Genomic DNA, 15,516 nt, shown 5'->3' with positions numbered 1-15,516 from the left:
TATTAGGAAAAAAATGTCATTAGGAGAGTAGTAAAACCCTGAAACAGGTTATCCAGGGGGGTTGTGGACTCTCCATACTTGGAGGTTTTAAGACCTGGCTAGGCAAAGCCTTGGCTGGGATTATCTACTTGGGATGGTCCTGCTTCGAGTAGTGGGTTGGACTAGATGACCTCATGAGGTCCCTTCCAGCCCTAATTTTCTATGATTCTATGTGAGGTTGAATGCATTTTCACTAGAGAAAAAAAAATCTGATTTATATATTATAACAATTTACAGATATAAACTGAGGTTTCCTGTCATGGTCCTCTGACTTTCTGCACATACATGTGTGTGTGTTTTCAGAGTACTCAACATTATGGAGAATTTAATTTGTTCAAGAAGGGCTCCCTCCCATTGACTTCACCTGCAGATGTGAGTGTTCAGCACTTCTACAAATCTGACCCCAGGGGTTTCAAGCCAGGGCGGCCACCTGTGAGAAGTTTGGTATAAGAGGCCTAACATCATGTAAGAGCAATGCAACAGAGGCAGTGTCAAAATATACCTGAAAGACAATTTTTTTACTCAGATACACATTATTTAGTTGAGGACAGGGGTAAATGGACTGGTATCATACTTGACACAACAGTCCCTTCTGGCCTTAAACTATACAAGGCATTCAATCTATGTTTAAGCCCATCTTTTTTCTTCTTTAGTTCTTGCCTTATTCCCCACAGATTCTCCAACAAGTAATGCAGAAACTACAAACAATATTGTCTTTCTTTGTAAAGCCAAGATTTATACTCAAAGCATGAGAGGGGCAGAGATGTCAAGGTAGAAATAACATATGATCATGTATAAGACAACATACATTATTAACACTGTATGATCTATCTTCACTTTGGCATTGCCCAAACGCTGAGTGCCTGACTGAGCAATCTCAATAATATTATTTTAATGTAGCTGTTGGTTCAGATCCTATTTTCCCTTCTAGGTGCTGAAGTCTATGAGGCTGTTTGCTCAGAAAATACATGTGTCACTTTAGGAAAAAAAACAACTCTATTTTGCTCAGGAAAGTATATAGTTCTTTTTTTTTTTTTTCCAAGGATCAGTGTAGTGAATCTTCAGAAGACATAAATACCAAGTAGAGAGTTGCCTCTAGGTAATAAATAGAAAATGGTAAGCACAGAGATAGGGAAGAACTCCTAGTCCTCAGGTGTCTGAGGCAGGGCTACACATTACACACCTCCACCATCTCAGAAACCAGCTGACCATAGGAAAAAGATGATATCAGCCAGCCCTCAGAACTATTATCCTTGTAGTGAAAACTGTTGCTTCTTAAAATATTTTTCTTCAGTTATTTTAGAGTTATGCAGAACTGAAAGGATGTGGTTCTCTGGATTGGCAAAAATGTTCTTTCACCCACTTTGATTCACAGAGCAGTGAGCCCATAAAGGTCCTTTGTTAGTCTTTGCCCTGTGATGAGAAGAATTTTGGTAGAGACATCAGCTCTATTTGGTGCTTTATTCAGAGGTGTGCTAACCCCTGGAAAATGTCTTCAGATTCTTTCTGAACTATTTTAGACGCTTGCCCCTTCAATGAGAATGCATCTTATTAAGACTAGTCTTGATATATTTTTAACATAATAATGGTACTCTCCTCCCATCTCTGGAGATTCTATTAAAGTTGAAAAAGCAGACTTTCAACAACTACCACGCTTCTATCAGATTATCTCTAGATACTTCTATACTAATTTCAACTTTAAGGAAAGCTATAATATATAGCCAGGTCTTTAAATACCACTGCATATTTCCTAAGGAAATTACTCCTGATAACCACTTCACCAACCTAAAAGCTGTCTTTATCCATCAAGGACACTTCAGCAAAGAAATAGTTTGTATGTTTGAATGAGTTGCCAAAAGACCCTGCAGGAATGCAGTACCGTAGTGACCACAGAATCTTGGTTGTCACCTATTATTCCACACTGAAACCTATAAAAAAAATCATCAAACCATTACTGTCTAAATTAGAAAAAGATCAGACTGTAAAACAATTATCTAGCCTTCTCCCAAATCCTGGCCTTCAAACAAACCCCAAGCCTGACCCAACTCATCATCAGAAGCAAACTCACCTCTGATCAACAGACACAAAAGGAGACACACAACCTTGCCTTAACAATGAATGCAAAACTTCTCTCCACTACCACCACAATCAATATCTCTACAAGAAACAGAATCTAAAAAACATATACACATCTCTCTCAGAATGGGGAATCTCTAATCAAACAAACCAAATACTCTCATGGAAACTATCTGGGTGAAACTAGACAGAAAAAAAAACTATGAGCCAGAATCAACTCTCACAGAAAAAAAATACAATAAAGGTAATAGATGCATAAATACTGGCAGGAGAATACTTTTCACAGAACAGTCACTCCCTTTCTGACCTCACAATCCTCATGCACAAAGCAAATCTACAAAATATCTTCAGAAGACATGCCTGGAAAAGAGAACTTCATAACCTTACTTCATAACACTTAAATATGGATTAAATGCACAGATAATTTTTATGATGGATTACAATGTGCCAGTTACGTCTATTAATCTCCCTATACTCCACAAATATTAACTCTCTTCCTTCTACAATCAATGTATTCTTCCTGTAATCAGATTACCTATTCTATTGTTTTCTAACCCCCGGATAACATCTGTTCACTACAAATTCAGAAACATTTTCCATTCATTCAAGCATTTAAATTTACTTCATTTACATATAAAGTAATACACATGCTTTTATTCTATTTGCCATTTAACTCAAGCTCTATCTTCTTCTCTAGGAGACTTGGGGAACAGCAGTTTGTGTCCAAATGCTTGTCTAACTTGTCTCCCAGATATACAGTTGGTCCAATAAAAGATACCACAAAAGAACCCTTGGCTATTAGGAGGGCTTTAAACTAGGTTTTGTGGGGGGTGGTACAGAAGAACTACACCCCAGAGGCAGCCATGATACCCCTGGTGGCCATGCAGCTTCTGCTTCCCCACTCCAGCTTCCTGGGGGACTCTTCCTTTTCCTCACCTTCATGACACTATTATGATGTTAAGGGAGGCTGCCCCAGGGTAAGCCGTTATTCATTTTGGACAGCTGGTACCTCTTGTATCCAATCACCACTAGTCGCTGTCACTTGGTCACTAAGTTATGCTCCTCTGGGCCTTACAGGTGTCTCAGGCCACCAGTTGCCTTCAGGGCTATATTTGTGGTCTCCTTCCACCTCTGTAGTGATGCCCATGCCTCACAGATGTTATTTTATATTAATCTGGAGGGGTTCACCCGAGCCCCAATACAGCCTTTGGCCCTCAGGTCCCAAACCTCTGTCCATGCTTCAGCCTTTCCAGCCCTGGCCCTTTTATTCTGGCTGTGCCTTTCAGCCCAGGACCACTGCCCCAGACTTTGGTTCCTGGGCTGCACCCATGTCTTGTATTAGCATGCTCTGGGCACCTGGCTCCTGAACTGTGTGCTTTGAGCTGGCCCTCAGGTTCCCTGACCCTAGACTGGGCTGGTTACTGCATCAGTCCTCATCACTCTGGGTCCCTGACCACAGCACTGGGCACCCATCCACGGCTTTCACACCTCACAACCTAGTCTTCCAGTTTCAAGTTCAGACCATAGCCGAAAAGTAAGCAAGCCACTTCACAAACTTAAAAATCTGCCCCACTGAGGGTTAATGTTCCCCACAAGCCATACCTTCCTTAGTACCTTATCAGTCCAGCTCCCTTGGGTGGCTTGAGTGCCTGCCTCTTGGTTTTCAGTGGTCCTTCTCTCCTGGGAACTACTTTTCCTGTAGCAAGCAGGAGCAGATGACCCACTCAGACTCAGGTCCTGGTCTAATGTGCCCCAAAGCTCCACCTATTCCTGTCCCATGGATCCCCAGCCAAATGCACAGGTTTGCACCTAAGGCTGATGACCAGCCTGACCTTTTCTGCTGTAGCAGCTGTAGCTGCTTGCTGAAGAAGGCAGCAGCTATCCTCTTTTAAACTGATCAGGGCCCTTGCCCTTGATACACCCCCACCTTCTTATCTTCATCCACAATTGAAAGAGGTGGGGGAGTTGCTTACATTATTCTTTACCTCCCATACCAGAAAATCATGCACAGATTGTTAATCTATGAAACTGGTGGCTTCCATATAACACTTCTGGCCATCTCTGGAGTGGCCTGGTAATCACACTGGCCCCCAGAATTACAGCCCTTATTCATAGAATCATGGAACCATAGGAAATTAGGGTTGGGAGGGACCTCTGGAGGCTACCTAGTCCAGCCCCCTGCTAAAAGCAAGATCTTCCCCAACTATATCCTCACAGCCAAGGCTTTGTCTACAGGGGTCTTAAAAACTTCCAAGGATGAAGATTTCAAAACTGCTCAGAGTAGCCTATTTCAGTGCTTCATTACCCTCCTAGTGAGAAAGATTTTTCTTACTATCTAACCAAAATTCCCCTTGCTTCAAGTGACATATTGTTCCTTGTTCTGTCATCTGCCACCACTGAGAACAGTCTAGCTCCATCCTCTTTGGAACCACACTTCAGCTAGTTGGAGGCTGTTATTAAATCCTCCCTTAGTCTTCTCTTCCCTAAACTAAATGAGCCCCATTCCCTCAGCATCCCCTCATAAGTCATGTTCTGTAGCCTTCTAACCATTTTCACTGCCCTTTGCTGGACTCCCTCCAGTTTGTCCACATCTTTCTACAGCAGGATACTCAAAACTGGACACAGTACTCTAGTGGCCTCACAGGTGTCAAATAGATATTACTTCCCTCAGTCTGCTGGCAATGCTTCTACCAATGGAGCCCTGCATGCTGTTGCTTTCTTGGCAACAAGGGCATACTGTTGGCTCATATTCAGCTTATAGACCACTGTAAATCCCAGGTCCTTTTCTGAAGAGCTGCTGCTTAGCCAGTCAGTCCCCAGCCTGTACTAGTGCATGGAAATTTTTCCATCCTAAGTGCAGGCCTCTAAACTTGTCCTTATTGAACCTCATGATAAATCCTCAAACTTGCCTAGGACACTCTGAATCCTAACCCTCCAGCATATCTACTACTCCAATCAGCTTGGTGTCATCTGAAACTTGCTGAGAGTGTACTCCATCCTATCTTTCAGGTTATTCATCAAGATATTGAACAAAGCTGGCCCTTTGGCACTCCACTTCATACCAGTTACCAACTAGACCTTGAACCAAGAAAGCTGTGGGGGTATTGTTAAATAGCAAAGGTGAACCTTAACAGAAAATGAAAAGATGGCACTTTAGCTCAATAGCTACTTTTCCTCACTCTTCATTGAAAAAAAAAATAGCTGCAGCCAGATGCCTAAGAAAAATTATTTGGATAAGGAAATGGACAAGGGAGAGAGTTTTGATAGGTCTGAGAGACAGCCAGAGAGTTTTGATAGGTATGAAATCATACAAGTAAGCAGGGCCCGATGAACTTCATTCTAGAGTTTTGAAGAAATTGCAGAGGAGATCTCAGAGGCCTTGGCAATGATATTTATGAAGTTGTGAGAGACAGGTGAGGTACCAGCAGACTGGAAAAGGGCCTCTTTAAAAAAAGGCAAAAAAAAAGGACTTAAGGAACTACAGACCAATTAGCCTCACCTCAACCCCAGAGAGTTACTGGAGCATACCCTAGAGAAGTCCATTTGCAAGTATGTGGAGGCAGAAAGACAGATTAGTAACAGCTAACATGGATTTTCTAAGAACAAATCTTGCCAAACCGTATCTTCTTCTTTGAAAAAGTAACTAATTGAGTGGATAACGCTGTGGATATATTCCAGCTGGATTTCAGCAAGGCTTTTGACAAGATTCTGAATAGCCTTTTCATAAACAAATTGAAGAAATGTGGGATGGACAAAATTACTATAAGGTGGATAGGCAACTGGCTCAATAGCTGGAACCAAAGGGTTCTAAACTGACCCTTGTTCAACATGTTTATTAATGATTCAGCTGCAGGTACTGAGAGCTTTTGGGGCAAGTTTGCAGATGACACAAAACTGGGAAGGACTGTGAATACAATGGATGACAGAAGCACAAATTAGAAGGATCCTGACAGATTGGAAAGCTGGGCTAGAGTTAACAAGATGAAGTTCAGTATTGACAAATGCAAGGTGTTACACTTCAGAAAGAATAATCATGAATACACATACAAAATGGATGACAGCAGTATGTAGAAGGACCTGGGACTCTCAGTATATCACAGACTCGATTTGAGTTTGCGGTGTGACATAGCTGCAAAAAGGTAAATGAGACTTTGGAATGCATTAATAGAAGCATTTGACACAACACACAGGAGATTATAGTGCCTCTGTACTTGGCACTGGTTAAAGTATTGTTATAATGAGTATTGTACATCTGGTCTGTATTCTTCCTTAATGAGAATTGGTTTATCACTGTAACCCCAGGTTTCACCTGTTTACCTTCTATGTTAGTGGTTTCTCTTTCAATGCTACTACCACTGTTTTTGGTACCTCACTGAGTTTTTAAATTTGTGCCCACCTTAAAACTAATATGTATTCCAGTTGATAATTTAATCTAGTTGATAATCCAATTGTCTTTTGCTCTAAAGTACTTCTCTGAGCTCACAGTAGTACTGCCTTCCTCTTCTTTGCAAACGTTTGCTATGTGACAACTTTCATTGCAATTATCTCATCTTATTCCAAATTCGGGCATTGTGTGTTTTGTCACATCATTTTTTGTGGACTCCAACTTTGAGATCCACACACCCTTGCTGCCTCAGTTTTCTATTCTTGCAGTATTTTGTACAAAGTCCACAGTTCCGCAAGCACTGTCCTCCCTCCATAAGTTTCTTTCTGGGCTGAGTGACTTCAAGTAATTGCAGTCTTATGTTCTCTAAGTTTTGTTTTGTTTTGTGGATCTTCCAATAGTCTCTCCTGGGATCTTTTGCCAAGATCCCAGGCATTATTTATTTGTTTTTATTGGGGAGTCACCCCCCCTAAAACTTCAAATGTATCCTTTTAGCCCTGTCTCATACATTTTCACCCCCTTATGAAAAGTCTGCTTTCAAACATATTGTTTTGGTTTCATTTTTATATGAAGTTAAACTATTTTAAAAGTTATGCACTATTTTTTGGAGCAAGCCTCTGCCCAAGTAAGCTGAACATATTTAAAATATCAAGTTCTTCTGAACCAGACTTGTCAGAAATAAAGCTATTTTCTGTCTGACTGCCTGCCTGTCTTTTTTTCTGGCACTATTGTTTGCTATCACAAAGTGATTAAATTATTTAAGAGTTTTCCAGTTGTTGGCCACATTTCCAGGCAATGGTGGATCTCTTACCCATTCTATTCCATTAAGTCACTCAGAATTAGGGTTACCATATTTCCAGGTCCAAAAAAGAGGACACCTGTCACCAGGGTTGCCCTTGCTCATTCTTTTGCTCCTCACTGACATGCCATATCCCACCCCCAAGCCTGCTCCTGCCCCTCGCTCCAGACCCACTGACCCCAAACCCTGCCAGTGCCCTCACTCCCAAACAGCAGCACCCTGCCCCCCACCCCTTGCTGGTGCCCCTCACTCCCAACCCACAGCCCCTGCCCTTCTGCCAGCCCTGCCAGTGCCCCTCCCTCCAGACCCACAGCCCCTGCCCTCGAACCCCCCCAGTGCCCCTCACTCCCAACCCACAAACCCCTGCCCCTCCAGCCCTGCTGCCCAGGCCAAGCAGCTCCTTCATTGCATGCGTGCCCACTCTCTCTTATACTCTTTCTGTCTCAGGGGTAGCAGCCAATCAGCTTGCCTGCTGCTCCCAGCCCAGAGCAACCAGACCAGAACAGCAGAAAACCTGGACATTTCCTCTTATTTTAAAAACCTGCCCGGATGCAGCACAAGGGGTCTAATGTCTAAAAAGAGGACATGTCTGGGAAAACCCGGATGTATGGTAACCCTACTCAGAATATTTGCTTGCTTCATTTTACTCTTGGTGCTATGTGTTGTTCAGAACTCACTTACAGCCAAGTAGTTTGCAAAGCTCAGCTTTATTTTGTGTCCAACTTCTAATAAGTTAGACTTGACTAATATGGCTTTCTGCATAACATAATAACCACTTAAAACTGGGTCATACAAGAACTTCCTAAAGACACAGTTCCCCACAGCAAACTTTTGTAAAATGTGAAGACTTATGCCTTCATCATATTTGGATGGATTTTCACAGAAGCAACAAAAGGTACAACCCTAAAACAATAGGGACACTTGTACATGTGATGCCATTACCTTGTAATGAAAATGTCACTTTGTGTGACTTAATAGCATCACACTTAAGGGTTCTGGGGATTTTAAATGAGTTTGCACAGTTGCAAACTAACTTCATGCCAATTTAGTTCAGTTTTCAATGTTGCAAATTGTAATGATGCAGCTGTCAGTTCCCTCCTGGCCATGGAAGAGGCAGACAGGCTCTGCAGAAAAAAGGATCGGGCCCCGTGCTGCTTCTGCCTTTAGCAAGCTCCTGCAGCTGGCAGGATGCCTGGGGCTGCCTGGGGGTGGGCTGGGTTGCCCCTGGGGCACAAAGATCCAGCTTTAAATTTTCTCTGGGTGAGAGGGCCCTACAACCCAGGTCCTCCAGTTCTGGTAAGTGCATACTCAGCTGTCGGGGACCAAAGATGTTGCTTGCACCTCTGCCTAGTGTGCACATGTAGGCACTTATGTACACACACAGGCTATAGGGTCAAGAACATAATTCCTATCAGTGTGTAAGTGGCATTTTTGGCACTTTCCAAAACCACAAATACTATATAGATTGTAATGATCACCACAATCAGAAAATACAGGCATATAAAGAATAAGAGAAACTAAATGATAAACCTTATTATGGATTAATACATAACCTCTGCAAACACGTTATCTTTCTGTAATTCGTCAGCTAGCTGCTCATTAACTGTCTCCAACTCCCTTGGTCTCATGTTAGGGAGCATCTTTAAATTATAACTTCCATGACTACATAGATGACCAAAATTGGATATACTTAAGCCATGTCCAGACAAGCAGGGGTGTGCACTTGTAGTGGCACAAATTTGTGCCACTACTTTGTGCTGTAATGCACACCCCTGCATGTGCCATTTGTTGCAGTATACATTGTCCCGCTGTGGACAAATTGCCCATCCACAGCTCCTCCAGGTTCCCAGCCAGGCTCCCTGTGCTGTAGAGGGGGCTGGCTGGGTACAGGGTGCCTCAGCACTGGGCAAGTTGCTCAGAGGCAGCCCATGCCCCAGCCAGCTGGAGAGCAGCATGTGGAGATGCCAGATGCCCCCATTTCTATGCATTGTGGACCCCCCGAGCTGACGCACTCACTCCATGGATCCCCCAGGCTGAGGCACCTGCTCCACTCCATGGCTAGCTGGGGTGCAGTATGCCTCAACACAGAGGCTCTGTGTTTGTCCCAGAATATGCACATGCTATTTTTGCTACCAGGAAATCTGGATAGCAAATTTTACCTCTGCACTACAAATTAGTACCACCATGGGTGGTTTAATGTGCAATGCATGCAGTTTGGGGTGCCACAAACCGCAAGTGTCTGCATGTGTGGATGAGGCCTTAGAAGTCATGAAGAGAATAGAATGCCACTCTGGTATGGAATTTTTTCCCCCTAAAGTAATTAATATTTAGCAAAATTACTACACTGTATGTAATATTAAATGTAATAATTGTGGTTATGGCTTCACATATAGTCCCTGACATTTGATAGTTCAAAATATTTCAGAAGTAAATAGGTAAACTATGGTTACATGTAATTTATAATTTAACTAAACTAAGTCTTGAACCACGTGTGATATAATTTACTAGGGCTTATAAAGCAGCACAAAGAACTAATCCACAGAACTACACAACTAGTTGGTGTCAGCTGCAAAGCTCCCATTAACTTTAGTGGATTCTGACATAAGTCCCTAATTCCGGTAGAAATAAGAAAAACATCGCTCTGCATCAAGAGACTCACTTGTACTTAAAACAATGTATGGATTTAGCATGGCATTACAATGATCAGATCTGGTTGATATATTCAGTTCTGTCCATTGCTAACAAATCACATTTCCAAATGTGGTTAATTGTGTCAGAAAAAGATAATGATGTTTATCTGGAATTCAAAATAATACTTACATCTTTTTACTTTATCATGACTATCCTCCTAGTATTAACCTTAATATGCCATTTTGATAGAGTTGTTTATTTATAACAAATATCTACACTTCCTCTTATGGAGAATTAACATCTGTTTGTATGCTTGTTTCAAATATGAGGGAGCTCTACTGTGCAATGTAGTTCTTGTGCACAAAAAGGACACTTCTGTTTTAAGCTTCATCTCATTTTAATGCTTTAGCTGTGTAGTTAATATGGATAGTATGTCATTTGAAAAGATCAGATTTTACAGTGAATCGGAATCATTTGGATGGCAGAACTTATCTTAGATGCCAGGACCTGGAAAATATTCTTCCAAAGACAGCATCTGGCTCCCTGGCACATTTAGTTGGTAGCTTTGCACTGCCTCCAGGTCTGCTGCATGACTGGTTACATCTGAATGTCAATTTCCAGGCTTCTGAAAATAGGGTCTTCATAAGTTTTAAACCTTCTGGAATATATGTTTGTGCCCCTGAATGGTAGTTAAGAAATCTATACGTCCTCTATTGTTTGCTTTTTGAGGTTCCATGTGTTTTCCAATACATGCACTCTTAGTTTATGAATCTAAAATTCAGAGGAGCAAGGACATGTGCATATTTTATTTCAGGTATGCAAAATATTATTGTCTCTGTTTCAACAGACTCTTCAGAAACTATTTTCATTTCTTTGTGTTTCTTACAATAAACAACATCAAGATTTAGATACTGGATAGATGGCTAACTCTTAGTCTGTAAATTCTATTGATTGCAAAAAGCTGTTACAAATGGATAATGTTGCAATCCTTTCTTAGTGTGAGCTCTGTTCATATCCATCCAGGTCATATCTCACCTGGATTAGTATAGCCATTTCTTCTCATTTGTTCATCCATAAAGATGGGTAGGGAGTGAATAGAGGTGGATAAACCCAAGTCCAATGAGCTGTAATAGATTCTAGGAGAGGGAGATTCTGTTGTCCAAATTATATTCATCTTAATGCCACAGTTAATAATGTCTAATAGATAGCTGGAACTTTAACCAGGGGATGCAAATCCTTGCCATCAAATCTTTAATAACTCCCATTTCTTTTAAACATAATGTATCAATATGGTGGTACCTCACAATTTTATTCAGTGATTTTGGAAAATATGAAAGAATCCATTTAGCAAATTAGCAGAGAGGTGGCGGTACTAATTATTTTGACTGATTTTTTTCTTGGCGGTTTCTTTATGACATACAGCTGTAAATATCTTAGCATTTCAGAGTGACTGAGAAAAATACTTCAGCTTGTGAGTCAATGCATAGTGTTCTATCACTTACCTTTAATAGGATACAGAAGGGGTGGGATTTCCTAATAATGGAAGATGTCACATTGAGCCTCAGAGTTTTAAAATCCCCAGAGGGCATTTCTAATTCACTCTAAAAACTGATCCCTGCCATAGAATTCAAATCTTCATAATTCTGTCACTTCCCAGGGAATATGGTCTTGAATGGTTCTTAATGGTATTACGCTAATGTGTTTCAGAGTATTGGCTTTAAGGGAATTAACTTTGTCACCTTGTAATTGGCAGAACTGGGACACTTAACTAAAGCCCAAGCAGCCAGTGTTCATTTTATCAACAAGGGCCCTGTTGCTGATATAATGTTTTATAGATTATGTACGACAGTCTTACATCTGCTAAATGTCTTTTCACATCAGTTTTTTTTTTTTTTTTTTAGTTTTGTCTTAAAATAAGTGGGTTATTTCAAACCAGAATTAACTGGTTTCTGATTCTGTATACCAATACAAATATTAATTGGCACATATGGATGGGCATATTTTTGTTGCAGTGCCCCAGAAAAGAGCAAAGCAAACAAAACCTGCAGCATGTTCAGACTCATTTACTGTATTGACAGTGGTTCAATGCAGAACATTTCATTTCTCATAGCTATATTTTTTTACCCTAGAGCTTTTGCTGACAAATTAATGTAGTTCAGTCATTTTTTTTGTTAGTCATTCCATTCACACCAGAAAACAGCCTGAGAATAATTGATCTAGACCTCTGTATGCATTCAGATTTAAGGTACTTCCAGTCACCTTGGTCAAGATCAGTTTAAATGACATCTTTGCTGTTATAGATTTTATAACTGGTGTCAGATCCATTCTTTTAAATTAGCGGTGCTCAAATGTTAAGACCTGTAAGGCAAATGAGTGGCACAGGCCTGGTCTGCAGGCTGGATTGGTGTTCAGGCCTGAACTAGTGTGGTGTTGATATGCAGAACCAGTCTGTAGGCGTGATCCAACATATTGGCCCAGTCCCACATGCTGACTTGACCCTGCATATCAGATCTAATCATGGCACAACCTTGTACACTGCCTCATCCCTGTGCATTGACTGTGACCTGATCCCACATGTCATTGCGATCCAATGTGCAAAGCCATGTCATCTACCCCAAAGTAGTCTCCAGGGATGAAGAAATTTGGCAGCAGTGGAACACTATGGGTCAGATGATTTAGCCCGGTGGCCAGAGGTTGAGCACCACTGTTCTAAATGAATAGCAACTTAGAGTCTGACTGCCAGAAGCTCTATATAAAGCTAACATATAATTATGATGAGATATAATTTATTTATCATAAAAATATAGTTAGCTCCAACTAAGGTGAATGTACCTTGTTAAATAGTTAAATAGAAGCCAATTCTTGCCAACCAAACTTCTTAATGATTCAGTAATATTTTGAATGCATATAATCCCTTCTTTTAAGGATTACAAAGCAGAGTGCATTATTAAGAAACCAAGTCTCATGACTTCCCTATAAAATAAGTAGGTTTTTTTGCCACCCTATTTTACAGAAGGAAAACCCAGGCTTTGAGAAGTCAATTGAAGTGTTCAAAGTCAAAGAGGATGAAGGGCTGGAAACTGAACTCAGCTGTCCTGGTTCCCAAATATGTGCTTCAACCATGAGGTCAGAGTATTCTGCATGTGATTTTCTATTTCTAAGTGCTTCTGCAGCATCTTTCCTCTTTGATGGTAGTTCACAACTGAGTCTTTCATTCTGTTCCTGAAATGTTCCCCTTAGGAAAAATTATGTCTGCTTGAACATCTGCTAAAAGAGACAAACATCCATGAATGTGCCATATTGTCAAGATATTTTCTATGCATGGGTGAAATCTTAGACCTATTTAAATAAGTGGCAAAATTTTATTGGCTAGGTTTTCACTCCACTGGTGTAAATAAAACCTACTTCATTGTGGGCTTAAGTAGAAAATGAAGATACTAGGAGAAAGAGAAAAACTACAGGTTACCATAAAAAAACCAACAAAATGAATTTTAATTATTATGGGTTCAAGAAAGTCTAATTCTGGGAAGTGACAGAATTAAGTGAAAAAAAAAATGTTGTTTTAAAAATATGCAGGCTGCAGACTGGATTGGTCTTCAGGCCTGAACTAGTGTGGGGTTGATATGCAGAACCAGTCTGCAGGCATGATCCAACATATCGGCCCAGTCCCACATGCTGACTTGACCCTGCATATCAGATCTAATCATGGCACAACCTTGGCACAATCTGCATCCATATACATTTCCTGGTAACAGTTCTTCTGAGGAATGACTTTTTCTACAGAAAAAGAATCTGTAGAATCCATAGATAGTTATGGAACAGAATGTTAAAACAATATTGAAGCAGGGGAAAGGATCTGAGGCTTACTATCCCAGAGCTATGCCCTTCCCACCGAAGCAGAAAGTCAGATTCCCTTCATTTGCTCTTCTTCTGCCCAAAGACACATATTTTTGTCAGTGTGTCAGCTTTATTAGGAAATGTGGAGCTCCCACCCAACCTAGGTCAGTCCTAAGAGTTAAAATAGTCCCCTCAAAGTGGTCGTCATAGGATGAGGGTGGGGGTCAACCTGTACAAGGTTGAGGGGGCCTGAATCTCACAGTACCTGTGGAAGTCTTTTAATAATTAGACTATTTGCCAAATATAGACAGCTCTGCCTGTTTTAGAATTGGGAGTTTAGGCACAGGAATGCAAATAGCTTTGGACAGGATTCAGATGCTAGTATGAACATCATATTCAAAATGGCAGCAGTGCTGAACATGCAAAATATTTATGCTTTCCTAATTAAGTCCATTCTTGTCTAAGCACTATAATGCACAGAATAGAATTACCTTGCCTAGGGTTTCACATTCACTTAATTTGGATGTGGCTGATTTGCACATTAGAGAAATGAAACACACTATGACCAAAGAAATAATTAAACTGCCTAAATTCCTGTCTTAGTCAAGGCCAGCACCCTAAGTGGAGGTAAGAGCCCATATCTGTCAGACTATGAGTTTAGGCACCTAAGCCTGGTCTCTTTGCTTTTTATTTTACTCTTGAATACCTAATGTGCTTCCTGATAGTCGATTTCTGAGAATTCCTTTGGATCTGATTCCTAACCTGAAAATAAAAATTTCATTTAATAGTAGTACAGCTTGGTTTTGAGCTTCATGATCTTTGAGGATGTAGCACAATATTTCCACGCAGCCATAGAGCCTCATCTAAAGCTTACTAACATTAGTGGAAAGATTCCCTTTGATCATACTGGGCTTTGGATCAAGTCCATAGATTGTAGGGTGACTGTCAAAATAACTACCCAATCTGTGTCCCAAGTTAGTAAAATATGTGTGAGAAATAGTTTATTCAAAGGATATCATTTGATTTTGGAATAATATACAGCTAGAGAATTTTAGTGGAGGCTAGCATTAAGAACCCTATATCATGTTATGAGAAAAGGATTAAAGCGCAAACTGACAGAAAAAAACAGTGCAGTAAAAGGAAACAGAAGACAAGCTTTTCTCCAGCACATATATGTACTGCATAAATCACATGACTTAGTTTGTGTGGATAATTGTTCCCAGATTTTTTTAAACTTATGGCAGATGTGTTCTTGAAAAATTATGCCTGTCACAGAAAATTTGGAAAGAGTCCTAGAATGCCCAATTATGCAAGAGTTATAGCTTGTATAAGGGACACCTACTGTTTTAAAGGGGAAAGTGGGATTTATAAATTTTCCACAAAGGAAGTTCTGTCTGGAAGATTTAATGGGACTGGGATTTGAACAAAAGATATTCACTCAGGCTTTTTGTTATTGTTCTTGTTGTTGTTTTTCTGACACCCATTTTGTCAACACCAATTAATTATTAAGTGCTACAGTGGTTTGGAGACCAAGCATAAACATTTTATTTACACCTTCTTCAACCTGATGTACAGCATGAAAATGAAGCATGCATAAAATTTGGGCATCCTGAGAAATAATTATTCTTTTTTGTGTAAATATTTTTTTTTCTATTTCAGGAAGGTGCATAATAATATATTTATTCTAATTATTTTAATTGTATAATACAAATTTAAAGTGTGTCTGTATATCTATATATATATATATATA

The sequence above is a fragment of the Crocodylus porosus genome, unplaced genomic scaffold (genome assembly GCF_001723895.1).
Source record: "Crocodylus porosus isolate Cpor-Errol unplaced genomic scaffold, CroPor_comp1, whole genome shotgun sequence".
NCBI classification, from domain to species: Eukaryota; Metazoa; Chordata; order Crocodylia; family Crocodylidae; genus Crocodylus; species Crocodylus porosus.
The sequence above is the reverse complement of the archived record's forward strand: the minus strand, read 5'-3'. Positions refer to the sequence as shown.